The sequence below is a fragment of the Mya arenaria genome, chromosome 6 (genome assembly GCF_026914265.1).
Source record: "Mya arenaria isolate MELC-2E11 chromosome 6, ASM2691426v1".
NCBI classification, from domain to species: domain Eukaryota; kingdom Metazoa; phylum Mollusca; class Bivalvia; order Myida; family Myidae; genus Mya; species Mya arenaria.
Window position 1 is genome coordinate 63,485,667 of NC_069127.1, and position 19,053 is coordinate 63,504,719.

The window sequence follows — 19,053 nt, forward strand, 5'->3', positions numbered from 1 at the left end:
GAATATTCGTTTGCATCCCTAATTTTGAGAGAAGATCTGTAAGAGCTGCTGTCGTTTTAAACCGTTTCAATAGATAATAGTTTAACATGTAATGTTGTAATCTAATGGATGATGTATATGGTAATTGAAACATGTCTAAACTAAATATAATCTCGTGGACTCTAGCAATATACCTGCCGCGTCAGAGACAAACACTGTCACCACTTCACCAATGTACCAACATATCCAGAAAATATATAGTGGGATGTAACCAACGACCTCACGTATTAATCGATTAACATACGAATATTCGCACATTATAAGTATGCTTTTGTTAAGAAGGTTAAGTACACGCAAAATTCGAAATATTAAAATATGTTCTTGATTTGTTTGGAGACGCAAAGGTTTTAAAACCTCTCCAGAGAGCTTATCATTTCAGAGCGCATACGCCATAACTATTACCTGCTACATATTTTGGTTAATCTGTAACTCAGATTTCGGCAATTAAAGAACATTTATACGTACTACACTTAACAAAATTATATTCAATAGAATCATAAAGCACATAATAAGTCAATACAACTGGCCTTTATTCCTACTTATCTGTGTGTGCTCGGTATGTGCAGCCTGACTAAGTGTAAAATTTTGAACGCCTTCAGCAAAACCGCCGAGGTGGGAAGATGGCATCTTATAACTTTTCTCAAAACCTGGGTAACAATGTGCAGGATGTTAATATTAAAAATACGATATAAACATTTATATATATGAACATGGTTGGGTTTTTTAGGCAACATCTTGTTAATTTAAGAGTGTATAGTCTTCTTTTATAAATGATTCTGAGGAAAGGTAAACACAAAACATCCTATAAGACCTTAGCAAGACACTTATCGACCAACTGAAATAGTGTTGTTCTTATCAATACCTTGACTGCTACAGTACGCTATTCAGACACTTAAGGTATATGGTATAAACAGTTTTGTTTTTTTGAAAGCTGATGACCTGATACTTTTTGGTATGACAGGGTTATGTGTGCACTGTTAATAACACTATAATATATTGATGTATATGATGCAAATTTGGTCATTAATTTTACAAGTCAGTCAGACATGAATACCGGGGTCACACGGCACCTTAATTACACATTATATTTCATGAAGCTATTAGAAAGCTAGCTTTACGGTGGGTAGGATACTTGCTGTCATTTCGACCACAACTTTACATGTCACAACAAACTTGCATTTAAAGCCTGATTAAAGTTGGTTACATGTAGTTTTTAGCAATTACACACTACGAAAGTTTTATTTAGGGTATCACTGATATAACAAACGCTTAGTTTTGAGAAAAAATACCAGGAACAACACGCTATTAAGGCAATTAAACAGATTTAATCTGCTGGGAAAACACTTCGCAAAAAGCTGAAATACTTCATGTTTCATTTTGAAGGCTCATGGGGTTACTGGTTGATAACATAGAGCAGGAGGAGACGCTGTTTACACGTTGTTAATGTATATTTTTGCTTTTCTAGACAATGTCATCACAAAGCCCGTCAATCAGTTTAATTGTTTAGTATAGCAAAAAATATACAAACTAACAGTCGTTCTCTTTGCGTCAGTGTCATTTTTAAAGTCGGCGCATATGAGCAAACCACCAAAAGAAACAATTTATAACAATAATCATACCATTAATGTGTTGGCTCTTTAGTATTTTAAACGCACACTCATTGTACAAAGCATTTAGTTGAAATCAGATAGGATATTTATCGACAAAGACTAGTTGTATTATGAAGTTGATTACGAATTCGTACAAACGTTGTGTTCTTAAAAGCTGGCTAAAATCGAACCATGTATTTGAATTATCCCTCTCCTTGAGTTTCATGCAACTTGTGTAAAACCTGTTCAGTAAAAGGTCGTCAGATCTTCAGTTTCTGAACCCCTAGAAGACTATATACAGCTTAAGCAGAATTATGTATATATCTAAGTCTTAATGTATCACATATGTTCGACAACGACTTTTACTGGTAAACAGCACTACGAATGACGTTCGGAAGACTTGGTTTAACTTATATCAAGATGGGTATGAATATTAATTAATTCGGATGCACAAAATGTTAATTTAGCAAAGTTTTACAATAAGTCTTATGAAACCACCGTATCAGACTAATATTGTAATAAGTGTTTTGAAAATCATTTAGTAGAGATTTTTGCTAAAATAGGATCGTTGTTAATGTAAATATTAATATGTGTATACATATTTACTGTGGTGCAATGAAAATACACATTCTTTATAACGACATTATATCAAACTGAACACTAACCCGTTTTTTTATCTCCCATACAATTTGTATTCATACTTTTGAAGCAAAATAAGGTACAACGGCATTCGAAATACAAATAACATGCTCGTTTTTGTGCTTTATTAAATGTATCCATTTTACATATATAGCTTTCACTTCATTTTCAAAAGCCTTGCCAACGGATTAATAACCTATATACACGCATTCTTTTGTTTCAACAATCAAAATCATTAAGTTAAAATGCTTCTGCAACATATCTTATTGCTTTTAAAAACAAACTTTTCAATATAATAGATCATTATTTAAAAAAAAAACATTATTTAAAAAAACGAGAGACTTGGACGGTAGAACAAATAATGTAAAATAAACAGAAATAAACCTTTCATGAACTTTATTAACTTAAACAGGAAATCTTCATGAAAAAAACAATATTGAAAGTAAAAGTAAACGCTTTTTAATGCGCCAAACAAACAATTTTTTAAAAACATCTTTCTAGCGGGTACCGCACTTTTTTCTCATTTCACACCATGTATTTCTGCCTTTGTATCAAGACAAAGAGATCGTAATTCAAACTATCAGGAAATTTAGTGTAAACTTATTTACGTTTTAACGATTGTGAAACAAATTGTTAAAACAACTGTATTAATCACTCTCGTTGGCATGTTGTTACGCAAAGTTAAGGTTTTGTTATGTGGGTAGTCAATAGTTTCCGGAAGAAATCCACTTGTCTAGCATAGTGACAACAAACAAACATTAGTCTTTCAAATGGAAAATGATAGAGATTCCGGGTTAAAACGTATCAGAGAAAAGAACATTGCTTTGATTATACAGATTACGGATAGAAACACATTTCTACAGTCATACACATTTAGATCTTACAAATTTATTAAATGGCAAGCTATTTGATAAACATTCTAGCATAAGAGAGTAAATTGTTTAAATTAGTGTACCAAGAACAGAACTAGGTAACGAACGACCATTATCACCTACAAGCGTGCTGATTTATGATTGTATCAATGATTTGTGTTTTTACTTCAATCTTTGTTGTAACAAGACATTACTTTTGTACCGTTTGGTCTTGATATATTTTTCATGTCTAGTGTATTTGTTCATAGTTGAAAAAGTCGCGCATTTCTTGTATTCATAGCGCATTAATTGATGGCACATGCACGTCGAATCACAAAAGACAATACTCATACCCGAAATACATCATATAAACGATTAATCCATACGTAATATTCCATGCACACATATTCTTATATGTACAATCTAACACTGTGATAAGGAAAGTATAATGTTATACTGAATAAAATATGTCATGGCGATAAATTTTATACTCCTTGATGCAAAACACTGGATAAATCCGCTGAGAATATTTCCACAGTAAGATTTTAATTGACATAGTATCATATTTGAAGTCAAAAGCATAATCCGATCCCATTCTGAAATAGTTCAGGTTTATATTTAGAGTTAGTCTCTCGTTTGTCTCAAGTGTTATAAACAATTTTTTGTAATGATTAAAACTTTATGTATCGTTTTAAAATTGGCTTTGTAATCAGCGTTCGAGTAACTGTACAACATAGTATTTAAATCATAAAAAGCATGCGTCAAAATGATATTTTTTTATCGTTTTTCGCTAAGATTAAGTGGGAAAAAATGTCAATGTGTCAATTCAAAATATTTTATCTATACCTTACCTTTTGTAACCTTGCTATAGATATAAATTAATATGTCACCATAAACAGTTTTAACTCATGAACTGTGAATGCAACACGACCGTACAAGTCGTGCTTCCCCTGCGAATAGTGCTGTTACATTTGTACGAGGCCGAATGTTCCCCGCTCGCTAAACCAAGATAAGAGCTCTTACGGCAGCAACAGAACAAATAGCGGTTGTAATACTTCCTAAACTTGCTGCTAAGCAAGTAGAGCGCGTACGGATTCACGCATGAGTAGATATAGGTCAGGCAAACCAATGTTATTTTCAGAACATGCCAAAACATGTTGTACTCCGGTTCAGCGAAGTGGCCTGCTAAGATCGAGATGTGCCGTGGTAGCCAGCATACAACAAAAATAACGACGAATGAAAGAACTAATTTAGCCACTTTCAAACGTGCTTCAATCTATCTTTTCTGCTGTTGATTCATCGCTGATCCTTTTACGGACTCACAGGGCAATGCCTTACTGCTGAATACCAAGATTCTAGCCATCATAACGTAGAACATTGCAATGACAAGGAGAGGTATAACAAAGAACACTATGAATCTGTACATGGAGTGTGCCTTATTGTACCACACTGGCAATCTGTTCTCCGGATATATGTTACAAATTGCGATAGTAATTGGTACGATTGTGGTGTTGCCATTGTCCATAGGGGCTCCTCCTTCAAAATAGAGAACGTTTGATGTAAATGCCTCCGGTATGGCAAGTGCTGCGGAACAGATCCATATTCCAACATAGCTACCACTGTTTTAAGCTTAGGTTTTCCCGTGTGTTTGCTCATGGGATGAACAATGGCAATATACCTGTCGCCACTTAGTGCTGTTAATGTAAATACTGAGACACCAAGAGAAAGTGTTTGCATGAATTCGTTAAATTTACACAGAAATATCCCGAAAGGCCAAGAGAAACACGTGAAAAGTGTGGACGAAAACCGCACGGAACACAATAATAACAGTAAATCACCAATTGATAAACTGACAACAAAGATGTTAGGAGTATTCCTTAGAGACTTTTTCTTCAAAACCGTAAAGATCAAAGTGACGTTTCCCACAACGCCAATAAGAAATATTATAGCGAAGAGAATAGGCACCAGAATGGCTTCCACGTTTTTTTATGGTTCCTCGTGAACATCAACAGTAGTCGTACTATTCATACCATCTCCTGTCGTTTTGACTGGTCCAGACAAAACAGTCCCGTTGACTTGAGATACTATTGCTGAAGACATCGTGTTTGATTGTCCAACTTGATTAACTTGGACTAACCCGGCCCTCTGACATATTTCGCAGAGAACACTGAAAATAGAAAACACATGTACATATTAGTGCTTACTTGATCATTAAAAAGTAATATGTTTATGAATAACAATATTAAATAATACAGGATATAAATTTCCATAAAACAAACTGCAATGCAGACAAGAGTTTGCTATGCACACGAACTGTTTAACATGATACAATTATTCATTTATTTAAGATTTAATTCTTTGAAGACCGCTATTAAGAATATGTTTATTATGAATAATTTATTGTGAAGTGCTTTATAATTTTAATCATTTCGATACTTTGTTTACATGAAATGGTTGTTCAAAAACTCATATATTTTCGCACTGTGTTCACATTCATAATTATACTCAAAGGGATCCTTTGATCAACGGTCATGTCGAACAATCATTTTCTGGAAATCAATATTCTTGAGTAGTTGTGATATTAATTTCGAGATAAATTCTTTCAATAAAGATTGAAACATTATTGTTGTTTAAATTTGCAATCAAAGCTTTAAATTTGTGATAACAACACAATTTAAAAAAACAATTTTTTGGTCGTAAGGTCATTGATAAGATTGCCTCAGTCAGAAGTATTTGCATGTTCCACTGTTTTAGAATCTTGAGTTAATTAGTTGAAATCATATCAGCAAAAGAAATACTATCTAAGTATGTGAAATATATCAAATACAGTTTAATACGTCTTTTGAGGAAATCACAATAAGGTAATGTTATAAATGTACAATTTCCTCACATTAATCATGTGTATGACGGTTCATTAATACTGGCTCAAAATGAATGAGTAAATGTAAATAGTAAAAAGGCTGATTTTAAATTCATATATTTATAATCATGTTACTTGATACATTTTTTATCTATATCTTTATATTTTCATATATTTTATACATGGATGCAAATAATTAATAGCCATCATTTCAATCATCATATAAAATATCTGAACCGGATATGACAAATCATATCGAGTGTATAACTTTGTTTTATATTACAGTAAATCGTTATAATTTCTAGTCAATAATTGCGTCATTATTTTAAGAACAATTGGTATTAACTATTTGAAGTACAGTTACAAAAAGTGGTATTTCTTGACCGATAGCGCTTTGATTGGTTAGGTTTTGAATTGATATTTAAAATATAAAAAATAGCTTATTGAGCGAAATAAATTCGTCAAAATCAATAACTGAATAAATTAATAATTGAATAAATAAATAAATAAATAAATAAATAAATAAATAAATAAATAAATAAATAAATAAATAAATAAATAAATAAATAAATAAATAAAAAATAAATAAATAAATAAATGAATAAATAAAAAAATAATAAATAAATAAATAAATTAAGTAAATAAATAAATAAATAAATAAATAAATAAATAAATAAATAAATAAATAAATAAATAAACCTAAAACAAATAAATAGAAATACCTAAACTGAATAATGAATGTACTGTTAAGAATGTATATAACATTATATTATTAACAGCCAATATGTTTACAAAAAAACACCTTTTTTCTCATTTGCAATTAACAAATCCAGTGTTAAGCAAATATTTCAAGAATCAAAGTTTCATAACAAGTATTTACTATATTTGTTTCCATTGTAAGAAATATATTATTACCGATTATCTCCAAAAGCAAGGTAATAGTTCCTTTTTCACTATATCCTATACAAATATATTATTTCAAGAACAAACTAGTGGTAAACTGCCTCCAACCAAGATACTGTCTGAAATGATCCCCGAGTTCTCACTATCTGTCATTTCATATTGTACTTCACCATGTTAACCACGTTTCACAGGTACAAGAATATATTTTCGGATCCCGACATACACCGAACGCTAATGTACCGTTATTCAACTATTCCTCCGTCTGCGAAAGTGATTACAACATGTTTACAATCGGAGCATTTGCCAAGTCCAAGTAACGCTGAGAAAACAATTCAACTACGGTTCAGACAGAACGACGAATTCCCCGTCAGCAATTGAATTGTGTGGTGACCAAATGGCGATGCTTATGACAAACTTGCATATAAGAAATGTATAATGTTTTGTTTTTCATCCAACGCACACAGCTTTCAACAGTAAAGCTTTATCAACTGATCTGAAAATAATGTTCTCACGGTAAACTTACAAAATTAGCTTCACAAGCAGGTAAATGTAGAAGCAATTGTTCTAAACATTAGCGAAGACAATTTACGAAAACAAACAAAATCTGATATCCAGACATCAACTTACTAGGTAGGGAAAGTTTTAAGGAAAATGTATACAGTTATGCTTTTTATATACACACCCAATTTAACTAATTTAAAGTAACCTGTGTGCAATTTATGTTCATCCGATTCTAGTAGATAACACGATCATATCCATTAATAGTATAGTCAATAATCGTTTTTAATGGAAGTAGAATCTAATTTGATACAATCTTATTGTCTTAAAAATAAAGCTGGTAAAACAACTAACTTACAAATAACTTAACAACCAGTGGCATGTTCAACATGAAACTCAATACATCTTATTTTTTTTTAACACTACTGTCAGAATTGAATGTTTATTATGTATACAAATGTGAAACTAAATGCATATTGTGAATCAGTCTTCACGCGCATGTTTTGGCGTTAACAAGAAAGCTTGTCCAATAACTTTAATTAAAATATTGAATGACTGTACGGAATATTTGGGCTATTGTTTGAGGTAAATACTATTTTAATACACATGTTGCTATATATAGTAACATTTAACTATAGAAATTTGTACCCGCAATATTGATGATCGTTTGTACCCGTGGGGGCGCTTATGGCATAATTGCCCATGGAAGACGAGCACATGCACGATGACGACATTTTCACGAAAATAAAAATGGCCGCCTAATACCTGGTATGCAAACAGTTATACAAAAAAAGCTTTCAATGGATTTAAACGGAGCTTTCGGTGCAAGGAAAGTGAAATTAATTATTACTATATTATTATTACAAATTCCGTGTTTCAGAAGCGAGTACTACCTGTAACCGTACCGGATGCTTGCATACGGTGAAGGTAAAACAAACACAGTGAGACAAGGAAATGTTTTGTTGAAACGTTTTGTTTTACTTTATCCGCTAAGAAATGTTAATTATTCCGGCGTAATGGCTTGTGTCATTCAAGTCGAGATACTTAAAAAAACTGCTCATAGGCTTGATCGATCCTAGCTGTACTCACCTATTGAAATGATCGTCAAAATCAGCCGATGTAAAAAAGGAAATATTCGAAGAATGAAAATATTGCCGTCCAATCACAAAAAAACACGTGAGAAAAGGCTCAAGCCCTTCGGTTATTATTCTTACCACTGGGGACCAAACGCCATCCATGTATTATTCTGTAAATAATGCCTGTGTTTATAGTGCCATCTAATTTGAAGAGGAAGTAGAGGGTAGACAGCATCTCAAGTTATTTACCATGTTTTATTGTCGTCTACCTTTATAATAATGGTAACTATAGGTATAAACCCAGCAACCTTAAACATAACAAAGCCCCGTTTAAGCGAAAAAGGATTAAGGTCAATAAACACCAAACACTATTTATATGAAAACCTACAGAAATATGCTCAGTGGCCAAAAGTTATAACTTAAATCAACACGTCTTGCTTTTTGGCGGCTGGGCATGTCTCTATAGTTGACATTGTAGTTTTCTATAAGGGCTAAGGGGAAAATGAGCGATTTATGAACTCAAAATCAATTGATACTTTGAATATCAAGGATATTAAAGTACTTAACTTCTTAACAGCATCCCCCGAAAAGATCTTGACACCCTACAAACATGCTTGGATAGTATTGGCTTACAAAATATGCTATGGTTCAATGGAAACCATGTAATGTTAAAAACGCTTCGATGTTTATACCAGACCCCAAGACTATCAAAATTAGTATCATTTGTGATGTCAGGTAGGTAAACAGTTCACTGCAATGCCATCCGCGGAGTTTCTGCAGAGGTTTGATAACATGTTAAGGGTCAAATAACAGGACATAGCAGACGTAGATATCGTTTGGGGTCATTGATGTTAAGGGATTATAAGACATTAATATAGCATTAAGGATATACTAGACGTTTGGAAATTGCATTCACCAAACAGTTTGTTGTGCATTAAGATGTATAAAATCAGAAATAGTTTAATAATACTAATGTCATAATTCTGTGTATGAGCATACGCAGAACGCATGATATCTTAATGCATTTTATCTTACATAATATTTATAAGCTTTTATCCATATTTACCATTGGACATTTTGTATAAGGCAGCTAAAACGGATGAAATCTAGGATGTATTCAAGTACCAGTTGTAATAAACGTGATGTATGACCAATTAATTTATGATATATTGCGTGAAAATGTCCAATGTTGATATAATTTTCTTTTCGGTTTCATTTACAGTAAATGCAAACCGTATATGATATATTATATTGTCTGTTATAATATATGGACAGAATATGTCAAGAGGTTTGATGTAGAAAACGCTATCAGCGTTATTGTTTGAATTATCACGCGTTTAAGACTTATAACTCGTAACCTGGATTTAGTTATGTATAACATCAAATAGTTATGATTAGTTTAAATAAATGTTCTTTGTTTTGCCTCAGTATCTAATTTCTTTCTTTCTGATACCGTTATTCCAGCACGAAATTCAATGATAGGGTTAATCCAATCGTTGTATAACGTATTTGGAAAGAGATCAAAGACAATCTAGTTATGAGACTGGAATATTCCTCTTAAAAAAGGAGTTCCACAATGTTAGTACATTCTGTAAAATCGATGTTTAAAAAATGAATAGTAATTACATAATAAAATGGGCATATATCTTCATGATTTTTTTAACTCTCTAACATTTAAATATTATAATGCTATAAGAGAAAGGTCTTTCGATAACATTTTAGTCAATGCATATTCAAACATTTGATAACTCACTTTTTATTGCACTGGTATTATAAACCATATCAATAGAACATTCATTGCAAAAAATGACATAATAACTACCTTTAGGAATGACGACGGCTATTAATCGGTCCATATGTGTCCGCTGTCGCTTTTCACCCGGAAGTATTTGTATTTAAGAGTGTTGTCACGACTACAAACTAACGAAATTACTCTGACACCATACAACGTTTTCAGGTCGGCATTTTCTGTTGTTTTTTTAAACAGAGTCAAGAGATTATCATTGCGTTTGAAATGAGGTCGATGTCGTCGTCGTAGGCATGCACAAAAATCTGTGACAATGCTAAAAAAACGTCAATGATATTTAAAAGAAAGTTCGTACACCTCTTTTCAGCGACAATATACACACGTACAGCAAGGCTCTGTACTCTCGATTGTATGACTGTTGAGGAAAACGTCTTGTTTGACTTACAGAAGACTTACAATTAATGAGTGTTGGGAAACGCTCAGCGGCGCTCTTGTTAGGTAATATTAATTTTGTAAGACGATAGGCAATACCGTGGGAATAATTATGAATGACCTATGCCGGGCCTAGTACAGTTTAAGAATGCTGCTGTTATGATCTTACTTACAATAAGGGTTTAATGCTAACCGTAGACCATTCATAATAGTGTTACTACAAATGTTTACTGCATAGGTTATTTTTATTCTTAGTAAAACATAATTATTTCGTCGTAACGGCCAATAGCAGGCAGAGCTTTTTAAAAATTAACTTCGAAACATGTTTTGCAATTTTGTTAATCAAGATAATATACTAAAAAAGGATTGTACTTGCCTGCGTCAACAATAACGTTTGGACGTTTTAATTGTTGTCATCTACTAAGGTTATAATCTCGAAAGAAGTTTCATAAGAGTTGTAATGCTTTTTACATCTCATTTCTCATCGTGTTGATTTTGCCGTTTTGCTTCAGTTGATTGATTACTGGGAAGTGAAGAATGATAGCGTGTTTGCCTACTTCAAACGTTGATCAGACTAATTTTACGGTCAATGCCATTTGGACGAATCTCCCTTGTTCGTCTCAATAATTAAATTGATGTTGTCTCCCTCATTTCCTAACTGAGTAGGATGCAAGTTTTAAATAAATTATTCCGTACTTTGGCAATATGTCCCTCCGACAATGTAATCAATATTTTCCCAAATTTATTACTGTATTTGTCCGTAGAAATGTGATACCGCGGTATGGATATCAAATGTCAGGTCTAGTGCATGGTAAAACATATAATTCGTTCAAGAAAAAACTTAAATAACGGTATTTTATGCGTGCATTAGTAATTGCCATCAACGTTATAAACACACTTATAATACTTAAAGGTTGTAAATATGACTAAATGACTTTATCCAGACTGAAAGGGGATGTGAAATGGCAATCAGCAGTTTCAATCTACCGCGTCTGCTGTTTTCATAAAATTTTAAGATAGTTTGTGCTTCTGAGATACTTCTGTTCCAGACAGCAAAACAAACCGAACAATACATTTATGTCGGATCCTTATAAAATGACTCTTAAAATTTTAATATATATAATGTGTACCTTTTAATAGTTTGTTGAGTTGTAAATTTAACTCACTCAGCTAGCTGCTGTCCTAACCCATTTCTTAATGATACAAAAGAAAATAAACGGTAACTGAAGGATCGCTCTTTTCAGGCCATATTTTCTTCTTTATGAATTTGTTACTTCCTTATTATTGTAAATGTGATAATTGAACTATAAGTGTATCTAGCCAAATACAAATGAAGATGAACAAACAGTGTTTTCATTTCCCTAGCATAAAGACAGGATAATGAGTTCTTGAAATCGTTTTGTGGAAAAAAAACCTCAATGACATTATATTTCAGAATATGTGTGTATTGCCTAATCATGACATATGTCGTATTTATCAAAGGCCAAAATTTAGAATTAGGCACATATCAATTAATAACCTGTGTTTAAACGCACTGCCTTGTAAAGATAACGTCTGTTATGTGAAGTGATATTAATTTGGATATCGAAATTGCATCTGGTCAATAAACATTAAATTTGAAAATGCAGCTCTGTCTGTGCTTTTTTACGTTTCACATACTGAATTTTGATTTATTTGTTCCAGGCACGTGAAACTGGTTTACCAATAACACTTTGAGCGATTTAAAAAACCTGCAATCCCATTTATCATTGAATATTTAAAAACGAGCCTAATCTGTCATGAAACACATTTTTGCAATTTGAGAATCGTCCAATCACTATTTTTACATGACTACCACGAAAGCAAAGCATAGCTTAGTAAATGTTTTTTTCGAATGATGTTATGGGCGCACATAAGATAAACTACTAAATATTTCGTTGATTTTATTGTGTTTTCCGTTTATCTTATTTTCAGTTGTGTTGTGATTCGAACTTTTGCCGTTAATATTTACCTACCAGAGCAAATTTGTATTGGAATGTGATTCATGGATTGAACTTTCCAAGCATTTTACAATATAATAACTTGGCTTTTTAATCAGATTCTTAGCATTTGTTGACATTTGACAAGCAAATGTCAACACTCTTCATTGACACCTTCTGTGGGTTACTTGTTTAAAAATAGAACATCCCAAGGGAACAAGTGTCGTAATCATTTTACATCACTGTCGCCACATAGCGTTAATGAAATGCTGATTTGTGCAAGGCCATGCAACGCAGGCACTAGAAAACTTTCAGTAAGGATATAAAGAAAAGTAATACTCACTATCGAAAGAGAAAAACTGAATGGATGAACATTGCTCAATTTTAATTTCAATACGACATACGTAAATTACTTTTTGTAATAATAAAGCAATGATTCGAAAGGAAGTTTTGAAGTCAACAATTCTATTTTGAAATTCTTAAAACATCAATATTTATATGACAAACTACAGAAACAAGTTTAGAGGTCGAAAGTTTTAACATTATCATGGAGACGGAATAAAATAATACCCCTTTGAACAATACGCTTTAGTTTGTAACAAATATAAACATCATACTTAACATTTCTTATTACCCTTGTACGGACGTATTTCTGTTTTGAATTAGAGAAATATGTTATGATTAAGGCTCTCTAAATAAATGATATTTCATTATTAACAATGCGGTCTGAATAAACTTAGTGTTTCTATGTTCAAACCCCAAGACAATAATCATGTGTTTCATTTGCGATACCAGATGGGTAACATTAACGAATAAAAAGTTCAATCTAACGACATAGTTGACGTTTATAGCGTCTAGAGCAAAAAATGCTGTTGGATTAGAAGACATGTTCAATTTTTTTACAAATAATAAAATGCGCATAAACTTTAATTCCGTCATTAAGTGTATTCATGTTGCAATGATTAATCTTCGGATTGCATTTCAAAGAGTTTTTTTTTTCAATTAATAAATAATTTAAATTTCGGTATAACATACGATACATACCCGTCTTTCGTTATTTTTTTGCATTAAACATGTAGGTGAATCTCATTACTGCCAACCTAATACACTTATTAATAATTTATATAACTGGATTGCCATATGCCTGAGACGATAATTACGTTTGGACATTTAAATATATGACATCCGTTAAGATCGCAATCCGAGATGTATTTCCATTACGACTTGTAATCAAAGTCTGAATTGTATTATGTTATTGTTGTTTATTTTCTGGTCAGAATAATTTACGTTAAATTAGAAACATTCTACCTTAATTCAAACTGATAATATAAAGTTTTGCAGCATTTTTGTTTGATGTCGATTGAAGGTTCTGCAATATGCATTTATGTGAGAAAGGCAAATGTCGAGCCACATGTGGAATAAAGTTTAACACACAACCTTCGAACTTTGAGTCTAGGTTGTGGTCATCGAATTAGCACATTCCCTTTTTATCTCGTTTATTCATTTGATGTCTTTTTTCGATGGCCTTAGTGCGCAGGATGTATTTTAATAACGCTGATTTGTTTTCTTTTCATTGACCTCTGTTATAGAGTTAATAAACATTAATGAGATCTTTACCAACTTCAGATGCTTTCTAAACGGATCGTAGCCCGAGTTCAGTTAAACATATTTAAGAGCCTTTAGAGGTCTTAACGACCAAAAGGTGTGCTTTTTCGCGATTAATACAAAATATATACTACATAACATGAAAAATGATCAAATTAATATACTATTTTAGTGTCGTTTAAATTGCAATTTGTGAAAAGTACATATATTTTTTATTTAGATATTCATGAACGATTAACTAGGGCATGTTTTTTTTCATCTCAATTATCATATTTTGAAAGGCATAGAATCGGCGAGTTTAAATAAGTTTTTGAAAGCTTGTTCATCGATAATGAAATAAAGTTTGTAAGTTGTGTTCATTGTGGATAATTCTCCTCTATGCCAAATAAACCGTAACACAGAGCTCTTGAAAATGACTTTTGCATTTTGTGCTTCGTTATCTGTAAAACAAACAAAAAACAACGATATAATTGTTATAACGTTTCATATGTAATTGCATCAAACCTCAGTGTAATGTTAAATTACTCACATTCGTACATTATAATATCCATGCATCACATTATCTATTTAATTCTTAACTGAGGTAAACTTTTCATTAAGCAGTTTTTTTTGTAAAAGAATGCCTACTTGCATCTGCATTATGTATTGACTCCATCGCGATTTAAAGTGTAAATGTGCCATAGTATGGGATACAAAGCGATCCGGGTCCGATATATGATCTGTTTTCGAAGAGACCTAGGAACCGATACATGGATAACAAGCTCCAGGCAAGGGAGGTACTAAAACGATTTTTAACGTATTTCAGTGTAACGCGGTCTTGGATTTATCCCGGAATCTTTGGCACTCGAAGCGGACGCACAACCACTGAGCTATCGATGCGTTCTGGTGGGTCTTCTTCAGATTATTCTACTTTTACGCTGAAAAGCAAAGCATATTTAAATTCAACGCATTGACATTAATCATTGTGACATGAGACATGCTTCCATCATTCTGTGCATAAAGGGTATGCGAACCGCATATCGATTTGATGCACCTAAACAACAACAAATCGGCTATATCCTTCGTTAATCATTACGATTGGACAGTTTAATATGTATCATCTATTAGGGATGAAACATGAGTTGTAGTAATTAGTTCGATAGATGTAACCCTTACCTGCACATAAACTTTCATTATTACGCTTACCTGCACAATATACCTTCATTATCAATATTTCCTCATAACTCTTACCTGTACATATACCTTTGCGTATACTAAAACCTCAACCTCTATGATAAATACTAATAAGTCTGAAAAAATGGAATGCACATATTCACATATCTCGTTTAATTTGTAGCGCAGGGTTCGACAATTAAAGAATGTGTGTGCACAATACGCTTATCAAAGTTATATTAAATAGCGTCATAAAGCACAAAGCAAGTCAATAAAATGGTCATAATCCCTCTGTTTCTCTGTTTGCTCGGCATGCACAGCCCGGCTTCGTGTAAATCATGGAACGCCTTCGGCATCATCACCACGGTGGGTGGTTGGCTTCTTCGAAATTTGCGTAACAATGTAAAAATAATCAAAGCGGAGGTGTTAAAATTAAACTACAAGATACCCCAAAATGTTTTATTTAAGGTTCATTCATTACTGCGATTAAAGTGTTGAAACCGGATCGTTTAAAGAAAACTGCTTAATCATGAAATGGTTTCTTTTCCTTTTCATCTAATCGGATCATACACCTGAATGTAATACATTAAAATGGCATTTACAGACTCATTGAACTCATGCAGTTCTGAGCAACAACATAAATCCAATATTTGGATTGATGTGGAACACTATGAGACGCTGTTTTCACATTGTTAATAATTTGTTTGCATTAAAAAATATGAAAATACCATGTATAACTGAATAAAAGATGCCATTCATCATTCAAAAAGCTGGGATTTTTCAAAGATAATATTTCCAGAATAATACATAATTACAGTTGTATAATATCATACTGATATACGAAGGCGTTACCTCGCTTTGGTGAACGATTCCAGGCTTACATTCTACTAGTCTCATATTGTTTTGAAATATAATGGGAGCTTATTTAAACTGAATATAATGTTTTTGAATTAGCTATTCAAAAAGGGTCTAGCTTGTAAGATGTACAAATCATGTCTTAATCAGAAGTATATTCATCAATATGATAAATTTGATCGTTTCTCCGCTAAAATCAAATAAGAAAACAAAAAAACATTTGATAGGGTGTTATTATTCAAAAATATTCACATCTTCTTGTTTGTTGTACTGCCCTACATGTTTATTCGTATGTCATCACTAACAGTCTTAACACAGTGACTGCGAATGAACAACGCCCGTACAAGTCGTGCTTCCCCGGCACATAGTGCTGTTGAAATTGTACATGGCCGAATGTTCTCCGCCAGCTAATCCTATATTAGAGCTTTACCAGCAGCAACAGAACAAATAGCGATTGTAATGCTACCTAGACTGGCGGCTTAGGAAGTAGAGCGCGGATGGATTCACGCATGAGTAGATATAGGTCAGGCAAAATTATGTAATTTAAGAACGTGCCAAAACATGTTGTACTCCGGATCGGCAAAGAAGCCTTCGAAAATCGTTATGTAGACTTCGGAATGTTCGTATTTTTGTATGTGGTGCTTATACATTTGTGTCTCTAGATAATTTACCTTTTAGCCCTTGCAATGTGCCTCTTAACCTAATTTGCGTTTAAAACTGGGCTTGTTACTGTATTTGTCACTTTATTATTCACATAATTATGTATAAGATGTATACACTAAGAAAATGTATCTAAAACAGTATTGTGCTGATGTTTCCCTTTTTACGAAGCCAATTCGTATAAAGATCTCTAATTGCTGAAGAATATTACTCAAATTATGATACAGACCACCGTTTTAGTTACTGTGGTATCAAAATATAAATCTGTTATGGGAAACGTACAATGTTAGTTTTATACTTTATCAAAAGTAACTGGTCAATAAGTGTTGTATACTATGATTATTTAGTCAACAGTTAAAGATTACGTAAACTGACTTTAAAAATGTCCTCAAGATAATTATGAAAAAAGTTCGACATATTAGAAAGCAGCAATTGAACAATTAAATTCGTTTGTCAGACATAAATGAGACTGAATTTAAAGTTAAACATAACTTATACGTTATTCATATAGTTGTGACCCTAGGAAATATCAACTGAGACATTAATGTGAATTTCTGGTAAAATTCTGGTTATTCTTTAACATTTTCTTTTCAAAAAGATAAATAACCTGGTATCAGTTTCGCGGATCCATTAAATCTGCATCATTGCTTGCTTCAATTAAGACATCTCAGTATGAGCCGTAGGTGATCATTAACAGATTTTGAGAATCATATGTTCTAACTGAACACGGGGCGGACAATCTTCGGATGGAATTAGGAACATCTTTCTTGAAAGTGACATAAACATGGTTCTGTAATGTTTTACCTCAAACATATGTTTGATATATAACTGAGCATTCCGGTAGGCATCACAGGTGTCACATAATGCGTTTATTAATGTAATATTTAAGAGAAAATAGCATTTATTAAGTGGATATTTAAATCTGCAAACTGAACCTTTAGTTATCATTGTAGGACATATTTGATTGTCAATGAATGCATGAAGTGGTTTACAGCCGACATGGTCATGTTAATTACTAAAACGAGTATGCTTTGGGTTGTAAAGCTGTCATCTTTATAGTATTTAACAGAGATGATTTTGGATGTAAAGACAGAGGGGCTAGAGAAGGCAAGGAAAGCGGCCTTGGGTCCTTAATGGGCGGCAGTTAGGATGTGGGATTACCTTAAATATCATGCTGTATTTAGAACTGATTACAATACTTAGAAAGAACGTGGAACAATAAAGACCTAACATTCGAACAGTTGTCGTTTAATAACCAAAAGACTTCCAACAAGTTAAGTGAACAGTAGCATTACGCTACACAGGTGCTTTCTTGTTTGATATATAACTGAGCATTTCCGGGAGGCATCACATGTGCTTTCTTGTTTGATTTATAACTGAGCATTCCGGGAGGCATCACAGGTGCTTTCTTGTTTGATATATAACTGAACATTCCAGGAGGCATCACAGGTGCTTTCTTCAAATAAGATGAGTGTCATCTTTATTACAATAAACAACTCAACATTTCGATTAGCTAAATCTTTGACATTGGTGTGTACTACTTTCTTTTAATTGTGTTGAATAATCTTGCATAGACTTAAAGGTCCATTAAAGGTTTTCTTGTAATAAAATATCACACTTTTCTGAACATTCTCAAATATAAAGAGAATAAGATTAGTTTTGAAACAGATGTAATAAATTTAACGAATAAAATGAATTAGAAAAAAAAACAGAAAAGAAAGAATATTGTGTCTGCAGCAGTATTCGAAACCTAATCAATTACTGTATATATCTATAACTATAAATGTCATTCATTTAAAATAAAGAAGAACAAAAATGCCGTTAATGCATACTTAGATAACAGAAATAGGCCATAAAGTAAAGATATTATTAGTTTTAAACATTCAGACGTATGAAAACTCATCAGAAATATATAAAGTTAAATTACGGCGATATTATTCTTCAAATGTAGATATCAAATGCTCCAGTGGCGATTTTCTTAAAGTTATAAAAAATATCACAATACAGTAGTAGTTCAATGCGTCATCTTTGTAAGACCAAAACATGGACAATTGTAGCATATATTTATTTGAAGTTCAGTTAAAGAGAGTAACAAAACGTTGTTTTTTTTACCTTAAGGCGATGGAATCTATTGACTTTTAATTTAATATATAAAAAATACTTACAAAAAGGCTGTTTTAAGAAAAAAT

General features: G+C 32.4%; 1 pseudogene; it reads right to left on the reverse strand.

The window, feature by feature from the left end:
* Positions 1-2,411: 2,411 nt before the first annotated feature.
* Positions 2,412-5,218, reverse strand: LOC128237962 (neuropeptide CCHamide-1 receptor-like; annotated as a pseudogene).
* Positions 5,219-19,053: the final 13,835 nt, after the last annotated feature.